This window comes from Brienomyrus brachyistius, chromosome 8 (genome assembly GCF_023856365.1).
Source record: "Brienomyrus brachyistius isolate T26 chromosome 8, BBRACH_0.4, whole genome shotgun sequence".
Lineage (NCBI taxonomy): Eukaryota > Metazoa > Chordata > Actinopteri > Osteoglossiformes > Mormyridae > Brienomyrus > Brienomyrus brachyistius.
In genome coordinates this window covers 13,418,093-13,439,458 of record NC_064540.1, presented here as the reverse complement: position 1 = coordinate 13,439,458, position 21,366 = coordinate 13,418,093, and the positions used below count along the sequence as shown (strand labels likewise).

The 21,366-nt window shown below is 43.8% G+C and overlaps 1 protein-coding gene across 10 annotated transcripts in view; it reads left to right on the top strand.

Annotated features, from left to right (window-relative positions):
• Positions 1-21,366, top strand: part of LOC125746972 (protein bassoon-like) — an 89,800-nt gene that overhangs the window by 39,413 nt on the left and 29,021 nt on the right. The gene's annotated exons all lie outside the window — the stretch shown is intronic.

The window sequence follows — 21,366 nt, the reverse complement described above, 5'->3', positions numbered from 1 at the left end:
GTGTGTAGCTGTACAACATATCCTGTAGGTGGCTGGCATCTCTGGCCAATGGTCTCATGTGATACTATTGACCGTATTTAGCTGCCAGCCAATGACAAGTGAAGGGTGGTGCTCTTTCCCACAAGAGCTAGAAGGCGACGTTAGGTAGCCATTCAGTGAGCACGTCAGTCACCCGCTCAACTGCGAACTTCTTCATTGTCTTCATTGTAGGGATCGTAAAGGTAACAGGCATCTTCGTTGTGTGTGTGCGTGTGTGTTTGTGTGTGTGCATGTGTGTGTGTGAAGATAATGACATGACTTCCTATGCAGTGCATCCGTGAATTTTTTTCATAGTTTTTAATGAATTTACGTGGATACCCACAACCTCTCTTACACGTCTGTGTAATTCATGCAAGCAGTAAACCACACTGGCGGATGAAAAATGCATTCCACTCTGAAAGGGCAGGTTGTGTTTTATCTTGGTTTTAGTAGAGTGGGGTATCTACATTAAATTAGCTTCTGCTTTTGTTTCATGGGGCAATGACATGAACTATGCAGCATCGACGTTTCTTTAACAGCAAGATACTGAGGAAACATATCTACACAGAGACAGGAGGACAGAGCTTTTGGTGTTCTCAGTAAATATGAGTCATGGATTTGTCAAGTCCCTTTTCTTCCTGACTATTTTGTGTTGGGACGTTGAACACGCTTAAGAATCTTGAGAAAAAAAAGAGTAAGATGTTGGAGAACTGAATGAAGGATTGCTACCTTTGCTGCTCATAGACCACTCTGAAAACCTATTAAATTAAATAGGATTTCTGGTAAAATGTGTACCCGTGTACATGGTCAGTTATGTGTATTGTAATTGCTTTTGTGTAAAAATGTCCTTGAAGACAAATAATGTAAGTAATCTACCTTTAAGAACAGCAAAAGCAAATTATTCTGGCACCACACCAGTGCTGCAGCAGTATCTAGGAAAGAGTTCTTCTCAGGTGTGGAAGAAGTAAGTGATTCTGACCTGGCTGACCCTGCGCCATGACTGGACCGAGATGTAACTGATAGGCATTCTGTAAGCTAACAGTTTTTTGACTTGCTCCTCAAGGTGTGAGTGTTTTATTTCCTCATCTAATTCTCCAAATGCGCTCCGAACCCTCTGATTATTTCTTAAGATCGGCAAAAGCTGCTCATTGGGCTTATGTACACTGGACAAGGCACTAATCCTGTCTATTTTTGTGTGTCCTCCCTGTTCAAATCGGCAGAAACTGACTGAGGGCAGAAAACCTGGCATGATATTGTGGGAAAATGGCAACTGATTGTACGTGGTGAGAAGAAGCTTGAGAATTATAGGAAAGGGGCTAGGAATTCTGGGAAGGGAGAAGGGACGACCTGCAGGAATTGCCATCTGCTGTGGTGGTAGTCGCTCCAGGACTGCTGCGGTGACTGAGCATCCTCTCCCCTCTCTCCGCAAGCTGCAGCATGCTGTTTTTATGCACTTGGCCTGTGTTTGAATACCCACTCAGAACCCTGCACCCACCCGCATGCTGTTCAACCCATCCGCCCCTTCCAGTGTCATTCGGGAGACTACTTTGCACACCACACTCTTTGAATGTCTCTGGTGAGATCACAAGTGTTGATTTAATGTGTCGTTTTGGCCAGGCCTGTGAAAAAAAGCCTGGTGTCTCAGGATCTGAAGGCCACTGCCATATGGTCAGTGAGCTAGAACATTCTTGCTGTTTCTGGACTCCAGGGAACACGACAAGGCCAGCTGTATTCTCTCTCTGGCTGTTTTTTTTTGCAGCATTCCTCTTTCTTCCTCACACCTAAGGCTTATCACATTCCTTTCTTACGACAGTAAAGGCCTCGTCTTTGTCTCTTCCATTTTCAAATCGAGTGACCTGTCGTGTGAACTTCCCCGAAGTTGAGGTTAAGAGCCAGCTGGCGATAGTGATGAATCCTGAGCCCTGCTGAAATGAGACTGCAACCTGTAGCAAGGATCCATGTCACACGGGAAGTGGTTAGCAGTCCGGTGGGTGGTAGGTGACGTACTGTGATTACACTCGGCAGGTGCCGCTGGCAAACGTCCAGCGAGCCCCGGCTCTGCACACACCTTCCTGGCTCTCACATGGGTCTGTTTGGGTGAGCTTCTGCTTCAGAGTTTCCTGCAGGGTGAAATAACTCACGTGTATGTTGGACTGCCTATAGGGTGCACTGCCTAATCTCTATGCCTGCTCGGCTATGCAAGCCAAGAGCAGATATGTGGTTGCTCAAAATCGCAGTACGCTACTTTGTTATGGCATAAGATTATACTCATCCTTTATGTTTCATTCAACCTCTGCAGTCTTAGACTAAATGGGAAGAACAGGTCATGGGTTATGCCTACGGGCTTGTGATTTAAAGTTTGTCATCAGAAATCCTAGGAGGACCTCCTGAGGTTGGTTCTGAGCTGTACAGTGTGGCATCCTGAATCACTCTGGATAGAGAAACTCAGTTGTCGATGACACTGGTGGAATCCTGTAAGCTCATTCTGTTAAGAGTTAATGCCCACAACCAATGATGCTGTCCGTAAGTGATGCTCAGCGCCATTAATTAAATGCAGCAGAAGGCAGAGCTTTCAATTTATACCCTGTTTTACAGAGAGTTGAGTACCTGGCTATGTCGTTCATTTCTAAAGGTCTTCAGCCTTTCTAATGGCCTTTAGTTCCATGTGTGGCATGCTCCATATGGACACCCCTCTCTCACGCACTTCTTTCACTTGAAAAAGTGAAATGCTTCTCTCTCAGCAATCGCACTTGTTTGGAAGCAGTTAGTGTACTGTGCACCTCTCCCTTCAAACATTAGGTACATTTTTTAAGCATTTGAAAATCTTAATTTGCAGTTTTGGAAGCCAGGTTAAGGGGTATTGCGCACAATTTTTTTAAGATTGCATTTCAATAAATGATTTGTAGTTTTGTGCTTTTATATTGGTCTTTGTTGGTTCTTTCATTTTTGCTTTTCGAATAAAACATTTTAAAACTTTCACGTTAGCTGTTCCAGTCAAACATGGAAATGAATTAGATGTTCTTGTCTACACTGGTTTGTGTTTGAGATGTCAGTCATGTGAAGTACTGGGAGTTCAGGTCACACGATCATGTGATTAGGAATTGTTCCTGGAAGAGCAGCTGAGTTCAGGCGCTTCAGCAGTTTCATCACGCACGGAGTTACGTGTACAGAGGTAGTACTTAAGGATACACTTTGCATTTTCCTTGGCTGATCCCAATTGCCAGTTTTTACCGATCCTGGCTGATTCCCATTTTTTTAGTTTAATAATAGTTAGTAGACTAAACATTTATTCAAAAACTAATTTCATGAATTCAGCTTTCTGCAAGCAAAATGATTAAAATGATATTTTAAAAATAAGCAAGATGGGGTAGGTAAGAAGAGAATATTCCCATGGGGGATCCATAAAGTCATTGTTATTTATTATTAAATATTATTCAATAATAAATATTATTTATTATTAAATGAAAAGCACGATAAAACCTCATTTTAGTCTAATAACACAAACACTAACTTCATTCAACCTAGAAACCACTCAAGATGTGTCACCAATATATTCATTCCAAGTGTTTGTCAGTTACAACCCAAGAAAAATTTCCAGAATGTTCTAATTGTTATGTGTGAAAGACAAAATAATACACTTTCTCCTTGTGGCTACACCCAAAAGAATGCCAGTTTAAGGAATAACAAAAAATATATTTTTAAAAAGACTCTTTGTTTTGTAATACATTAGGTGTGTTACAAACTTGAAAGAGCAAGTGTAATAAATTCACTAAGTTAATAGCTTGAAAGTAACCACAGAGTGTCAGTCTGCCAAGTATTAAATATTTTATTATAAATCAGTAACATTAATAATACACATAGGCCTGCAATACACAAAACAACAGTAAAAACAGAAAAAAAAATCATTAAGGAAAAATAGTAAAAATGGAAGAACATTAAGAAAACTTTCTTCAAAATTTTTCTACATTGAGGATGCCCCTATAAAAAATGGGAAAAATTTAATAGGGTGCAGCAAATCAAGCAAGAAAGGTAGTATTAATATAGAAGAAGCTCAATCACATGACGTGTAATTACATGTAATTACCTGGCAAGGTACCTTGAAACTGCGTCATTGCGATTCTGTGATTCCAATCTAACAGCTGACCGATAAGTCAAAGGGAAAGGAATTCGGATGGGGGAAGAGATTCGGCATGACAGCTGTCATTAGCAATTAAAACACAAACAATAAAAGGCTCAATTGGTGACTTAGTGCCAGACGGCTTAAACGCTGCCATGCGTATTGAAACATAATTAAATTGCAAAATTTTGCGGCACAATATTTCTTTATTGAAATATTACCAATGTTACCAATGGAAGGGCCACAGTGGTCAGTTTTAGCCAAGATATCTAGGTACCATCCCTACTCTTTCAGAGGATTCCCAGGAATCCTTTATGACCTCAGAGAGTCAGGACCTCAGTTTTACATCTCATCCAATGGATGACATAATTTTTACAGCACAGTGTACCCAGTGTCCCCATCACTGCACTAGGATAGACACAGACCACAGGATTGGCTGACCTGGTGGCCTCACCAACACCTCTTCCAGCATCAACCCAGCTTTCCTAGTTGGTCTCCCATCCAAGTACTGGTCAGGCCCAAACCTGCTTTGCATTAGGCGGAACACCTAGTCTGAACTGCAAGGAGTGTGGCTTCTGTTTCCCCTGCTTTGAACTGTAAAGCCTAGTTCATACTTTACTTTTCTGCGTGTGCCTTTGTGTGCTTTCTACATTTGGCTGTGGATGCCGATGGTCGCGGTCAGTGCATGCACACAGCAGTGATATTCCACCAGATCAGGAGAGGCAGATGTATTGCAACAACTGCAAATACAAGCAGTATAATCAAACGGGTAAACTTTCTGAACAGTTTTAAAGTTATTAGTCAAGGCTTGGGCTATATTATTGTAATGAGGCATGCCACAGTTTTTTGAAATCCATGCAAAAGTAGCCTGGACCCCCAGCCCATTCCCGCTCCGTAAAATATATCACCAAGATGTGCTGCTTTTAAAATACTGTACACCTCAATATAATGTCTGGACAGTATAAAAATTAGATAGGTGGGTACCTCTGGCCCTCCTCTTACTGCTGCTGACCATAAGTACAACTACAACAACTATTCTTCCTAACCTTTTGCTGCTTTGCAATTGACAGTGGCATTTGACAAAGACTGGATAATTACTGGGGCGGCATGGTGGTGCAGTGGTTAGCACTCTCGCCTCACACCTCTGGGACCCGGGTTTGAGTCTTCGCCTGGGTCACACGTGTGTGGAGTTTGTATGTTCTCCCCATGTCATCGTGGGGTTTCCTCCGGGTACTCCGGTTTCCCCCCCCACAGTCCAAAAACATGCTGAGGCTAATTGGACTTGCTAAATTGCCCATAGGTGTGCATGTGTGAGTGAATGGTGTGTGAGTGTGCCCTGCGATGGGCTGGCCCCCCATCCTGTGTTGTTCCCTGCCTTGTGCCCATTGCTTCCGCAATAGGCTCCGGACCCCCCGCGACCCAGTAGGGTAAGCGGTTTGGAAAATGGATGGATGGATAATTACTGAAATCCCCGTGGAAGCAGGTTACATTTAAAATTGTCACATGCTAAAAATATTCTTGAGAGAGCTTTGTTTAACAGATTATTAAGAAGCTGAGGGTGGGGTTATGACTATTTTTGGGTGGGGGTGAATCTTCTTGTTCTGTGCATCCTCCAAAGACCCAGAAGCTTAGAAAACATGATAGGGTTGGGGAGTTGGACCCTGTCTTGCCTGTGCTTTATCCTTTGCCCTTTGTCATTGGACGTCCATCCCAGAATGCCTCAAGGTCTTATTCAACAACAACATGCAGCCATCAACAAAACAGTTATTCAGTCAGACTCTATTCAACTGTCACAGTAGATGGCCAGTCCCACCGCTTCTCTCCTTTATGGAATCTCCATGGGATATTCAGAAAATAAAAATAAATGTGAGAAAGTATGAACATTACTATATCACTTCTTTCTGAAACGACCACCAAGTGCAACCAGAAGGGCAAGGAATCATGCAGCGCATTCTCAGAGAAACAGCAGCATCTTAATAAGAGTATACTGCTGTGTGAGATGTGCACAGAGAAATATGTTTACAGTTTAAAACGTATTCATCTAAGACTTAATTAATTCTAATCAGGTCCAAGAGGACAGCTTTGGGAGTACGCCGAGCAGCAAAGTTTATCCTCATCATTACAATGCGTTGGAGATGGTTTTGCCAAAACGACATTTTTCTTGAAAGGTTTTAATCCTACAACTGCAGAGTAATAAGTTGATTACACCAAGCTACCCTCTACTGTACTGTATGTGGGTTTATGAGAACTGTAAACATCTTTGCAGTTATTTTTGTATTTATGTTTAGTCTTCCTCTCCCCAGAGAGCCCCCTAGCTCTGACCCCTTTGTTATACACAGCAGCTACAAAAGTAGTTTGGATATGTATAGGCATAAATATATTTGTATGTGTGTGCTTGTAAGCGTCATTCAAAGGGATGGAGTTTGATTACCAAGGTATGACTGGGCTGTATTGTTTTTTCGAGCATTGCTGCTGGGTGTATTTTATACTCTTCCTCTCAAATGTCATTATTGTGTTTTATTTCAAACAAAACTATTTTAAATGATGTTCAGGTGTGGGGAGGTCAGTTAAAATAAAATGCAAGCATTTTAGTCAAAAAAGCAAGTCAGGCATATTTTATTTTTAGTCACGGTCAAGTTAAATTAATGGATGAGTTTGTATCACTTGTGGAATGGACCTACACCTCGCTGTAGGCCATGTACAGGTATGTATATTTCTGCTGCACAGAGGCCTTTTTCACTTTCATTTTTTAATGGACATAACTGAGTGAACTAGTCAGCTATCCCCATCAGTCTTAGAATTCCATGACAAGGTGGAGATGTTTGTCTGACAAATGTCTGGCCAGGTTTGACATGTTGCCTCTCTTTGCGAGATACGCTTTAAAATAGCGTGCCATTTCCATCCACTTTATAGCCGAAATCCCTTCATGTTTCCTTTCTGGCATTATTCAGTTGTTAAAGGTCCTGCCATCAATGTCTGACCCAAGTGAAAAAGAGCATCGCTCTCTTTACCTGACATGTAATGTGATACACACCACTAAAGCAATGTCGCACACACCACTAAAGCAATGTCGCACACACCACTAAAGCAATGTCGCACACACCACTAAAGCAATGTCGCACACACCACTAAAGCAATGTCGCACACATCACACTAAAGCAATGTCGCACACACCACACTAACGCAATGTCACACACACACCACTAAAGCAATGTCGCACACACCACTAATGCAATGTCACACACACCACACTAAAGCAATGTTACACACACCACTAAAGCAATGTCACACACACCACTAAAACAATGGATTAGACCTTGATTTTCAGGTACCCAAAAAGAAGGATTTTTAAATAACATTTCACAAAAATCACCTACCCTTTAAAAATATAGAACCACTTTTGTGTAGTGCTGTCACTATCGATTATATCAATAATCAAGTAATCTATTTACCGGTTAATCTGACGATTCATCAAGTAATCGTTAATATATTATAATATCGATAATATAATTGATTCGCACACACCACACTAAAACAATGTCACACACACCACTAAAGCAATGTCACACACCACACTAAAGCAATGTCGCACACACCACACTAAAGCAATGTCGCACACACCACTAAAGCAATGTCGCACACACCACTAAAGCAATGTCACACACACCACTAAAGCAATGTCGCACACACCACACTACAGCAATGTCACACACACCATACTAAAGTAATGTCGCACACACCACACTAAAGCAATGTCGCACACACCACTAAAGCAATGTCGCACACACCACTAAAGCAATGTCGCACACACCACTAAAGCAATGTCACACATACCACTAAAGCAATGTCGCACACACCACACTACAGCAATGTCACACACACCACACTAAAACAATGTCACACACACCACTAAAGCAATGTCGCACACACCACTAAAGCAATGTCGCACACACCACACTACAGCAATGTCACACACACCATACTAAAGCAATGTCGCACACACCACACTACAGCAATGTCACACACACCATACTAAAGCAATGTCACACACCACACTAAAGCAATGTCGCACACACCACTAAAGCAATGTCGCACACACCACTAAAGCAATGTCACACACACCACTAAAGAAATGTCGCACACACCACACTAACGCAATGTCACACACACCACACTAAAACAATGTCACACACACCACTAAAGCAATGTCGCACACACCACTAAAGCAATGTCGCACACACCACACTACAGCAATGTCACACACACCATACTAAAGCAATGTCGCACACACCACTAAAGCAATGTTACACACACCACACTAAAGCAATGTCACACACACCACTAAAGCAATGTCGCACACACCACTAAAGCAATGTCACACACACCACACTAAAGCAATGTTGCACACACCACTAAAGCAATGTCACACACACCACACTACAGCAATGTCACACACACACCACTAAAGCAATGTAACACACACCACTAACGCAATGTCACACACACCACTAAAACAATAGCACACACCTCACTTGTAATCAGAAGTGCTTCCACAGAACTGTTGCCTATGCTCTTTAGTTGGACCCTCATACATTATACGTCGTCTTACTTCCGCCATATTGCCGAGTAGTTGAGAAGGAAATTTTTAATCGATGTTTTTAGTAGTTGAATAATCGAGTTCATTTGAGTTATCATGACGGTTCAACTTTTGTTTGGAGCTGTCCTTTATTGAGCTTTGTACCATCTGCAACAGCTGAAGTATAAGATGAAATAGAGAGAAAATTACCAGAGATTCACAAAACGGTAGATAACACAGCTCTTGATTCTACGAAAGAGTTTTCAGAGCCAACATACTGCACATACCCTCCAGCTGCTACAGTGAACACCAGAGGCTTTTCAGACCTGGGTTATGCCTCTTATGTGTATCAGGAGTGAGAGACACTTCTCTCTAATGGATTGGTGTACTCCTTGCAGTAACCTGGTATGAGATGGAGGGAAGGTGTGGATGTTCCAGTGTAGGGGCAAGTTAGGGGAGAAGCTCCACCAAATGCCCACAATCTTTTGCTAATTGTAAGTGATGTAAAGTCATCCTTGTGAGAAGAGAAAAGAGGTTGAAAGGTATGTTCCAGCTCTCAGTTTTCTCGATGATTCCTCATTGCTTACTTGACAGTGTTAGAACAGACGCCATGGATGTTTCCTCAGTCACCAGCCTGTTCTGTCTCAAGGCAGCTCATAAGTGTCACTTTCATCATTTAGTCCTTGTGTCACATCTGATTTCTGTCCCAGTAGACGTCAGTCTTGCACCTGGTGATTTATATTTCTTTATAGTTCATTGTTATTTAAATTTGCAGGTGGTTATAAATCCTGATGGCTCAGTGGGTAGCCCAGTTTACTCCTACAGTTGAAATACATGGAGCTGGTTGAATTGGTGTCTGTAAATGATCCACAGATGACTAGCATTCTGTGCTGTGTGATGGGAGGGAACCCTAGCAGAGTATCTGGATGAGAGAAATTTGGCTCTGTATTAGGCCTGTTATCTCAGGAAAAATATGTTTTCCTTGGATGTTAGGGGCATAACCTACTTTTCGTGGTGGGATTTTATTCAGGCATTTCCATGTGTTCTTGCTAATGATCACCAAGAGAGTCTCTGCTGTTATCAAACATCCCTCGTACATGCAGCCCTGCAACTGTCTTATCCAGGAATTAGACCCCGTCATCAACTGTGCCATGAGTTATAGGCCCTTGAAACTATAATTAGAGAAAATGTGTTTAGAGAAACGTTGAGAGCATTCCTCATTTAATCATTAATTTGCTAAGTGATTGAAGTTTTAAGCAGTTATTGAAGTCAATTCAGTTCATCCAAAGCATAAATTTAGTTCATCCACGTGCTACCACGCTTGGCCAGCAGTGCCAGTTTCTTTTGACATTGCCACTCCAGCTGTTTCGAAATAGACATTACCAATTCTAAAAACATTGACTATTCATCCAGATAATCTGTAGTAGGTTCAGGTTAACAGTGAATGGTGGTTCTGTGAAAGCCTAAGATTCTGTTTGTCAAAGCCTCCCCACAGAGTCTGTTAGTGTGAAGGGGCTCACCAAACAGCATTCTATCCATGACCTCACTGTCCTGACTGAGCTAACATATCACCCACAGTGCTGACCTCTCTCGGCAGGCGGGCTGCTGACTGAACTAACGCCCCATCCACAGTGGTGACCTCTCCCGTCAGGCGGGCTGCTGACTGAGCTAACGCCCCGCCTACAGTGCTGACCTCTGCCGGCAGGCGGGCTGCTGACTGAGCTAACGCCCCGCCCACAGTGGTGACCTCTGCCGGCAGGCGGGCTGCTGACTGAGATAACGCCCCGCCCACAGTGCTGACCTCTGCCGGCAGGCGGGCTGCTGACTGAGCTAACGCCCCGCCCACAGTGCTGACCTCTGCCGGCAGGCGGGCTGCTGACTGAGCTAACGCCCCGCCCACAGTGCTGACCTCTGCCGGCAGGCGGGTTGCTGACTGAGCTAACGCCCCGCCCACAGTGCTGACCTCTGCCGGCAGGCGGGTTGCTGACTGAGCTAACGCCCCGCCCACAGTGCTGACCTCTGCCGGCAGGCGGGCTGCTGACTGAGCTAACGCCCCGCCCACAGTGCTGACCTCTGCCGGCAGGCGGGCTGCTGACTGAGATAACGCCCCGCCCACAGTGCTGACCTCTGCCGGCAGGCGGGCTGCTGACTGAGCTAACGCCCCGCCCACAGTGGTGACCTCTGCCGGCAGGCGGGCTGCTGACTGAGCTAACGCCCCGCCAACAGTGGTGACCTCTGCCGGCAGGCGGGCTGCTGACTGAGCTAACGCCCCGCCCACAGTGCTGACCTCTGCCGGCAGGCGGGCTGCTGACTGAGCTAACGCCCCGCCCACAGTGCTGACCTCTGCCGGCAGGCGGGCTGCTGACTGAGATAACGCCCCGCCCACAGTGCTGACCTCTGCCGGCAGGCGGGCTGCTGACTGAGATAACGCCCCGCCCACAGTGGTGACCTCTGCCGGCAGGCGGGCTGCTGACTGAGCTAACGCCCCGCCCACAGTGCTGACCTCTGCCGGCAGGCGGGCTGCTGACTGAGCTAACGCCCCGCCCACAGTGCTGACCTCTGCCGGCAGGCGGGCTGCTGACTGAGCTAACGCCCCGCCCACAGTGGTGACCTCTGCCGGCAGGCGGGCTGCTGACTGAGCTAACGCCCCGCCCACAGTGCTGACCTCTGCCGGCAGGCGGGCTGCTGACTGAGCTAACGGCCCGCCCACAGTGCTGACCTCTGCCGGCAGGCGGGCTGCTGACTGAGCTAACGCCCCGCCCACAGTGCTGACCTCTGCCGGCAGGCGGGCTACTGACTGAGCTAACGCCCCGCCCACAGTGCTGACCTCTCCCGGCAGGCGGGCTGCTGACTGAGCTAACGGCCCGCCCACAGTGCTGACCTCTGCCGGCAGGCGGGCTGCTGACTGAGATAACGCCCCGCCCACAGTGGTGACCTCTGCCGGCAGGCGGGCTGCTGACTGAGCTCTTTGCACACACAGTATTGAGTAACTGACATAGGCGAGGTCAGCCAGGCAGGGTTTGGTGCCTGCCTTTATTCCTTGTTAATGCAGATGGAGCTCATTGATTTAGGTGTTGTTCATATGGGCTCATATCTTCATCTGAACAGTGACGTAATAGGCCGCCCTTGGTTTCAAATTCATAAGATGTTGTTCATGGTTCTTACTGAGGTGATATGCTGAAGATCCAACCATACTCACTGTCACTTCAAATTGTTTTCACCTTACTCTAGAAAATATGCTATATAAACTAATTATTTTAATAACTATACATTTCCCTCAAGACTTATTGGCACCCTTAAGGTAAAAGTCATAGCAAATATGATAATTATGATAATTCCCTTTCAATTATTTTTCTTTAATTAGCATTTGTGTTTTTGTTAATACTTTAAATTAGGCCAAGAGGATCAACAATAAAGACTTTTTTTTCACAGCCCATTTTGCTTTTGGTTACCATGGGTGGCAGTAATCGGGAGGGAACTGAAGAATCAGTAAAGTCAAATCAAGTCAAGTTTGTTTATATAGCACATTTAAAAATAACAAGTCCAGAGTGCTGTACAAGAAACAGAATCAAAACTGACGAGACATACTAAAACATAAAACCAACTCAACTGCTGTTTAACAAAATATAAGTGTTTTAGGACATGACGTAAAAGTGCTAATGCATGATATCACAAATTACATTTAAATTAATTTTAAAATTTAGATAGTAATGAAGACAGATCAACTGTCATGCCCTGCTTGTCCGATCCTCCTGTGTGCCACACTCCCTCGTTAACCTCGTGTGGAATCCCGCTTGTTATCATCTGTTTCTTGTTTTTCCATTGAGTCCCGTGTATTTTAGTCAGCATTCGAGTCCATTTCCCTACGTCTGACACTGAAGCCTTGTGATGTCCGTACCGTCTTACGTGCCTTGTCTGCCTGTTTGTCCGGAATAAACCCCATTTCCCGACTCACCGGTTTCTCGACCCTGATTCCTCGCTCCGTAATTCTCCTGCTTGCCTACGGATCACGGAATCAACAACCATAGAAATTCCAACTACTGAAACTATTAAAACATTAAGAATTAAAACGTGAAACAGACCTTGACGCTACGGATTAAAATTTGTTTTAAGCCATACTTTAAAAGCGGTAATGCAGGGAGACTGGTGAACCTGGAGTGGCAAGCTCTTCCACAATCTGAGACCGACAACATCAAATGCAAGATCAACTTTGCTTTTTAGATTGATCCATGGGATTGAAAAAACAATTGGTTAGAGGACTGAGTAGTGGAATGAGAGTGAAGGAGATCAGAAAGGTATAACAGTGCCAAGGCTTCACAAATCAGTGAAACCTTAAAAACAATCCTAAATTTAATAGGAAGTCAATGCAGAGAGGCCAATACAGAGGTAACGTGGCCCCTCCTCTTGGCGTTGGCGAGCAGTCTTACAGCAGCATTTTGCGCAAGCTGGAGGTGGTACAGGGAGGTTTGACCAGTGCCTATAGAGGGAATTGCAGTAGTACAAACCGGAGGAAATTAAGGCATGAATGAGTCTCTTCAAATTCTTAAATGAGTTATAATGACCAATAGCTCTGAGCTGAAAAAAAGCTACCATTGACCACGGCATAAATTTGCTTGTGAAATTTAAGGGAAGAGTCGAAAACAACCCCAAGATTCTTCACATTGGGTAGTATATTACTTGAGAGGGGGGGTAACTGTTTGGCAGCGTCTTGTCCAACGGCATAGGGACCAAAAACATTAGTTTCTATTTTGCCATCGTTTAACTGGAAAAGATTTTCCTCATCCACTTTTTCCACAACCTCTAAGCAATTGAATAGAGCCATAAAGGAGGGGCAGTTATTTCAGTGGGGGGTAAAGCTGTGTATCATCTGCATAGTTATATGAGATATTGTGTTTTTGGAAGACAGACCCAAAGGCAGCACTTATACAAAGAAAACGGGGCCTAGAATAGATCCTTGAGAAACACCATAGTTAATTGGTGCTGCCAAAGAGGATATATTGGCAATCTTAACTGCAACTGTACAGTACATAATGATATTACTATCATTACGTAAGACTATACAAAATTTTCAACTATTCCCAACATGATTGGTATTGTTACATTACTACCTGAGGAACCCCTGATGAGCAGTGCTAAGCGGTTAAAGTCTTACAGCTTTATTTTTCTCTAGTCTTAGGGCCAGGATTCACGTCTGGGATCTGTTCTGGCATTTCACGTTTTTAGAGAGTCATCACTTATAGCACTAAATCGGGTTAGGAGGTTACTGATAGTGTTATATCAACTTTAGGGTTATCTGTTGTTTTGTTATTATTAATGTGTGTGTTAAAATAAAGGAAATTAAGAAAAGTAGTCATCTGGGTGGCTTTATCAAAGGCAAAATAATAGTACTCTTGTTGCGTTTCACATTTTTAGAAGGTTCTTCACGGTACCCTATGCATTGTCCTCTGTGAAATATAGCTTCAAAAGAAGCCACGTAATTACTGTGTCATTTTCGGGCGGTGGTGTGGAATTCAGATGGCTATTTTATTCATATTCTCTTCTCCCAAACGTGCTTTTGTAGGAGAAGGAGCAGGCATTGCCAATGGATCCCAAAGATGGATGAGTCATTATTTTTTTCAGCATCAGAGATTGCATTTGCAGCTAAGCAGGAAAAGGGGCTTTTCTGTTTCCTTTGCACTGACGTATTTCAAGGTGATCCCAAAAGGAGGAGACAGAACCAGTGAGCAGCCATTCAGAAAATGACATCCCAGTTACTTGAGACCGGAAGGATACCAGCACTTTGAGTCACATGACAAGCCATTATTCTGTCATGTTGTTCAGGCCGCAGCCTGAACTAAATAAAACTTGGCGCCAGGATGCTTGGCTATTTTCTTGCTTCATTAAACTGTGCTTATTAATCGGGTCTATGGAATAAACTAAACACATACACTGCCAGCTGAAAGTTTTTGAGGTTTTAGCAGTTTTGGTCAAATTTCCAGCAGTGCACTTGTCAAAAATACCCGTCAGAACCCTTTGCAGAAGGAGGAACATGAAAGAAAGTTGAAAGTGATGGCCTGGCCTGTACAGTCACCTGAGCTTCAGTCCATTGAGCTGGATTACAATGAAATGGAGAGAAAGGTCAAGGCTACGCAGCAGACTGGTGAGGGTCAGCAGCACTGGAGTTAACTCTCATAGAAATAACATAATACTTTTTAGGGTTAGGATTTAGAGATAGTCCTTGAGATCTTGAAAATAATAAATAAATTGAAATAAAAAACATTAATTATTATTATTATTAGTGTTAGGAATTAGGGATTAGGTTTAGGATTAGGGGTTAGTTATAGGATTTTGTCAGCAACCATACTGTATACAGTCATGGGTGGGCTTTCCTGTTTTAGGAAAAGTAGCTTCTTGACAGGTGCAGCATATGTTAGTTATTTGAAGTGTCAGACAGCAGGAATGAATTCATGGTGTGATGCTGAGATTTGCTCTCACAGCATCTTCCTACCACTGTCTCCCGGAGTCAGGAAGGTGGTCGACTAAATCCCTCTCTCATAATCCCTGCAAATATTCGCACCCTGCATACTCTGTCTGTTAGGATTGCATGCATTCTCTGGAATTGATTAAGCTGGTGAATACATCTATGAGGCTTATGCTGAACGTTAAACACTGTTTTCACACCTAATTTGTTTGTTGAATTCCTAATCAGCTTGTTTTTTGAGCATTTTATGGATATATTTTGGAGAGACTTGGTTTGTTGTCTTTTGCATAAGGGATTCTAGTTTTTTAATACAAATGTCCCTCCACATTTGCAGTGGCATGTTAATTCAGCATGTATACTTGTGTGATTTGTCTAAGAGTCTTGGTGGAACAAGATGCATTGTTTGGAATCTGCTTTGACTGACAGCAGTTACGGTCCACCTGACTAATTTGATGCCCACAATTGGTAGGGACATAAAGTATGAGGCACTGAATTAAAGAAAGAGATCTTTGGTAAAATCCAAGGACGTTCCTTCACCTTTTAATGGCCTCTGAAGATTATATTGCAGAAATATTATTGTCAGATTATTATTGTTTTTCTATTATTATTGTTTTATACACACATAACTCAGATTTTTTTAAGTACATTCTTTCTGTCAGACAACTTTCTGTTTTGACTTTTTATCATATTATTTATACTCAGTCATGTGAGTAATATCAGATCCCGGCTTTCAGCCAGTTTAATTGTATGCATGTCTGCCTAAACAACTATCCATCCATCCATCCATCCATCCATTTTCCAAACCGCTTATCCTACTGGGTCACGGGGGGTCTGGAGCCTATCCCGGAAGCAATGGGCACGAGGCAGGGAACAACCCAGGATGGGGGACCAGCCCATCGCAGGGCACACTCACACAGCAGTCACTCACACATGCACACCTACGGGCAATTTAGCAACTCCAATTAGCCTCAGCATGTTTTTGCACTGTGGGCACTGTACCCGTAAGGAAACCCCACGACGATATGGGGAGAACATGCAAACCCCACACACATGTGACCTAGGCGGAGACTCGAACCTGGGTCCTAGAGGTGTGAGGCAACAGTGCTAACCACTGCACCACCATGCCGTCCCCCTAAACAACTACATATGATACATTTACAACACACAAAACTAATTGAACAAAAACTATTGAACAATCTCTGTGGAGTAGGGCTTTTTTATCAGAATGCAAATTTGTCTGTGTAGAACATGAAAAAATCTGAACTTGGTAGCATGAAACTTCCATTTTCAACCATAATTCTTAAATTCACCCTGACCTGTATGCTCCTTTCCTTTAAGAACATAAATATCTAATCAGCAGAGTCACCATGTCAAAGATCAGCTTAGGTGATACTGGACTCGGAGAATCAGATTTATTGGTATGAGGCAGATCTTCAAAATCTGAAGATCTATGTGTACGTCGAAATCTTTGTGCTGAAGCAGTAATGTAGCAGCAAGATTTGCTTGAGTCTTTCAAAGACTTGATGAGTTGCACTGGAGGATTGGAGTGTCAGTAATGCCTCTACCCTAACCCTAACCCTAGCCAGTACCACCTGTTTCTGCTCCCAGTAAAAGTCCATCTGGCTTTTATTTCTCACAAGAGTACTGTACTTAGGAAGGGGCCGTGGGCCGGGCTATCAGAGCCTCACAGAAAGGAGAAGCCAACATTCACTATGGGAATTGCATCTTCCCCTAAATCAGCCCTGTATCACAAGGAATAACAGAAGGCAGTGCACGCCGCATTCATTTATCTTTATCTATGGAAGAGCAGCACAGATGGTTTCCTCAAGATACCTTCCACACATTCATATTTAGATGGTTAGAAATTATGTGGGTTGCCAGTTAAAAGATTTGGAAGTAAGTTCTATGGTATAATGCCCTTACTTGTTTCATATTATTGGATTTGTTGCTGTTTCAGAAAGGAGAAGCTGATCACATGTGTACTCACATGTGGCTTTACTTCACAGAATTAAGTTAAAATATTAGAATCCGTTTCATTCAAGAGAGTACAGTATAGTACAGTACTGTATATCAATGTACAATGTACTTCATAATTGCTATATTTAATATTCGGAATGTGTCGCTGGGCATAATTTATCAGTTACAAAATGTAAGTACTCGAAAGTCACGTTATATATGGGGTCCTCATTGTATTAAAATGATGTGAGAGGGATATAGCACTCTCGAAGGAACAAACAGGCACTCAAAAATGCTTTAATAAGTAATACAAAATAACCTCTTATTTACATCAATACCAAGATCAGGGGCGCCGCTAGCAATTTTGGGCCCTATGACAAAATATGAGGTTGGGCCCCCCTACCACACCCATTCAGATCTCTGGGGGCCCCTAAAGGGCGTGGGCCCTTAGAATTGTCCCAATTTTCCCCCCCTTAGCGGCGCCCCTGACCAAGATACACCTTGTACTACAAGGGATATTGAATAGTATATATCATATAAAGAAATATATATAGAAAAGAAACAATAAAATATAGAAAATGCTAATTATTATCTGTTATAGCTCTGGTCAGTACTGGGATCTCCCCCTTCCTTTATACTACATTTAGTGCTGCGTGCGGGCAGGGGATGAGCTGGCCAGGCTCACCCCTTCCCCTCAGGCAATATGTTCTCCAATTCCCCATTTTGCCCTAGTGATGCTGCTTGCGATAACATAGAAAATAGGCGTACTTGCGCAAGCCGTCCTTGCGCAATGCCTCCCTGCTTCCCTGAAGGCAATATAAGGTGCTGGATAATGACCTTCCCCAGTGTCCCGAAACCAAGATAAGCATTCTGCATGCCGATCTAATGCACCAGATAAGCGTCCTGGCTTCTTCTTATGAGACTCAAGGTATTTGTGAAGAAATATGTTGTACAGGTGATCGGTAAAGAATAACATGTTTGTGCAGTTCAGTAATATTCTGGGTGAATCATGGACAGTTTATCTGAATTTCAGAATGATTAGTCCATACACGATCAGCATTAATCCACAATCAAAACTTCCCAGAATATTACAGTAAAAGGATTAATTCCATGCCACGTGGGCGACGTAACCGTCTGCGAATTCATCCAAATACACGCAGTTTTGGCTATCCCCGGTAGGTCTTGGAAGGCATCACTTGCAGATACGGGTGGAGTACTGTAGTGAACAAGTACAGACACTCCTCACTTAATGACCGAGTTCCATTCCCATGACTAGATTGTTAAGTGAATTGGTCGATAAGTGAGGATCTGCCCCTTACTGATATTTCAGATACACTGTACTGGTAGTGGGTTTTTTAGACCAACCAAAAGTAATTTTCCATGCCCTCGATAAACTCCTACATATATGCCAGTATTTTCTTCATCAACTGCCAAAGCCACAATCTGATTAGCCTCTCGTACCTGTCAGCTGCTTCAGGAGTCCCACCAGACAACCAAGCTCAGAAGACCTCCTTCTTCAGTCTGACAGCTCCCTGTACTGCTGGTGTCCACTGCCAGGTTTGGGGATTGCCACTATTACAGGCACTAACCACCTTACGGTCTAGCCTCGGTTCAGGAGTTTGGTTCCAAAACCTGAGCCACATGTTGAGGAGAGCCCAACTATATCGAGTTGGTATCTTTCTACCTCCTGCACCAGTTCAGGCTGCTTTCCCACCAGAGAAGTTACATTACAGTATGTGTGCCTAAAGCCAGAATTGGGCCCCTGCCTTCAGCTTCCACCTGATCTACAGTAAACCCCATGGCCCCCATGCAGGTGGTGGGCCCACAGGAGGGCTATGCCTGGTTTGGCTCCATGGGTAAGGACCTGATAACCAAATACTCACATGAAAAGTTTTCCCCCAAGGCCTGGTCCAGGGCGGGGCCTCAGTTTCAGTAATCCAGGCGGGGTCACGTGATCCTTTATGTTGATCTTAAAAGTGGTTTATGTCAATAATTCTTTGTCTGGCTGCTCACCTAGGACCAATTTGCCTTGGGAGACCCTACCAGGGACAATTGCCTCCAACAACATAGCTTCTAGGATCACAGAGGCCCACAAACCCCATCCACCATGATAAGGTGGCAATTCATGCAACAAGTACAAATATTTTATTCATCCCTTTGGGGAAGGTGGTTTTCCTTACCCCATCCTGCTGATACCAGTTATGATATTTGAATTGGCAACATTCCCATCACAAGGTCAGATCAGGTCAAGTTGGGGAGCATGAGCTGCTGCAGCGTGTCACCGCACCCACCATACGGCGGAACTCCTCGGGATTCCGTCCGATAATCCCCCAAGCAGACACATGGTCCAGTCCTACCCTCTAGAAATGGTCATCCACCTGCCACAGCCAGGTGTTACAGTACATGGCCTAGTCCCCTTGGCCTAGTCCAGCAGCTTGGGTCCTCAGCAATGAGGATCCTTCAAGCAGGATCACCCTCAGGGAAGAATGAACGTGGCCGTAGTGCTGTAACTGATGCTCCCTCACAATGCAGGTGATGTGCCTCATTCGGGACTCTCCTCAGCTCACTGGATAGAGTCCATGTCTCACAGCCATTCAGCAAAACCAGGGAGCACAGCACTTTAAATACTTGGACCTTCGTCCTCTTGCAAAGAGGGAGTGCCACACACCCCTTTCCAGCGACCTCATGACCCTCCATGCTCCTTCTGTGCTTGGCCCCTAAAATTATTACAATTACAATTAACAAATTGTATAGGTTTACTGAAGGGAGAGCATGGCAGTGCAGTGGTTAGTTCTATTGCCTCACACCTCTGGGACCACGGTTCCAGTTTCTGCTATCATTCCATGTATGTGGTGTTTACTTGTTCCCCAGTATCATCGTGGGGTTCCCTCCAGGAACTCCAGTTTCTCCCCACAGTCCAAAAAACATGCTGAGCCTGATTGGAGTTACCAAACTGCATGCGCGGGTGTGCTCTGCTATGGGTTGGTGCCCCATTGGGTTGTTCCCTGCTTTGTGCACATGGCCTTCGGGCTAGGCTCCAGACACCCTGTGACCCTGAATAGGACAAGTGGTTACCGAAAATGGATGGATGGATGGATGGATGGACTTCATATTTTTACTATGTACAGAAGGGATGCTTTCCTAATGTGTTATGGCTGGGGCTATTGCAAAGTTTACTTATTGCACCCATTCGCACACAAGTTCAATGACACCCTTCTATGGTATATTGCACATTCACCAACTTGTTATACTATAACGTTCCTGATGTGAAGTCAGTAGTTCCTGTAGCTTCTGAAGTTCTCATTGTTTGTTCATAGTACATCTGGAATTACAAATTAGGGTGTTATTATGTATCAGTTTTTTGGAAAGACGTATCATATATACAGAAACACACACACACACAGTAGAACCTTGGAATTCGAACGCCTCTCAACTCGACCACCTTGTCCATCAAATGGGTCTGTTGAATTTTTTTTCTAAAAAAAATCTAACCGCAACTCAGTGGAATACTCGGAACCAAACAAAACAGACCTGCTACAACTTGTATGGATTGATACGTGTCTCTGATGGGCTGAAACAAAGGCAGACAAACCTATGCTCTCATTGTCTGTTTGTCTGTCATCTCACCTTTGTGCTAACTTAAATCAAAATTATGCATATGCTAGGGCTGGGTGACAAAGGATAACTAATTATCACCATGTATCTGCTTCAATATCTAAATGCCAAATGAATGAAAGTGAAACAATGAATGCTGAATATGAGTTACAATAAAACATGTTGGCAGCAACATGCTTTGCATCACAAAATGATCTCAGACTGTCTCAGGCTTGTGAAATGCTATTTGGTAGAGATGGCCAAAACAACGCTTCATGAACCATTTACAATATTTTTCGAGCCCACATGGCGCTTTCAGTTTCCTTTTGGGCATGTTTTGAGCCCATTTTTGAACAGAGAACTCCATCTATTGAAGTCAGAAAATAGTTCCGGAAGTGTCATTTTGGCCATCGCTACTGTTTGACTAGTGTTTGTCGCAGTACGCTTACATTCCGTCAAAGGTGTTCTACTGCTTTGTGCTCTTTTCTGTCTGGGACAGGGTCCAGTCTCTGTGAGCCTCTGCTTGAGGAATTGTTGGAAGATGCATGGTTTTTTTTTATAACCCCTATGGAAGTACAGACGCTGCTCTACTTGCGAAAGAGATACGTTCTGAATGGCTGTTCGTAACTTGAAATGTTTGTAAGT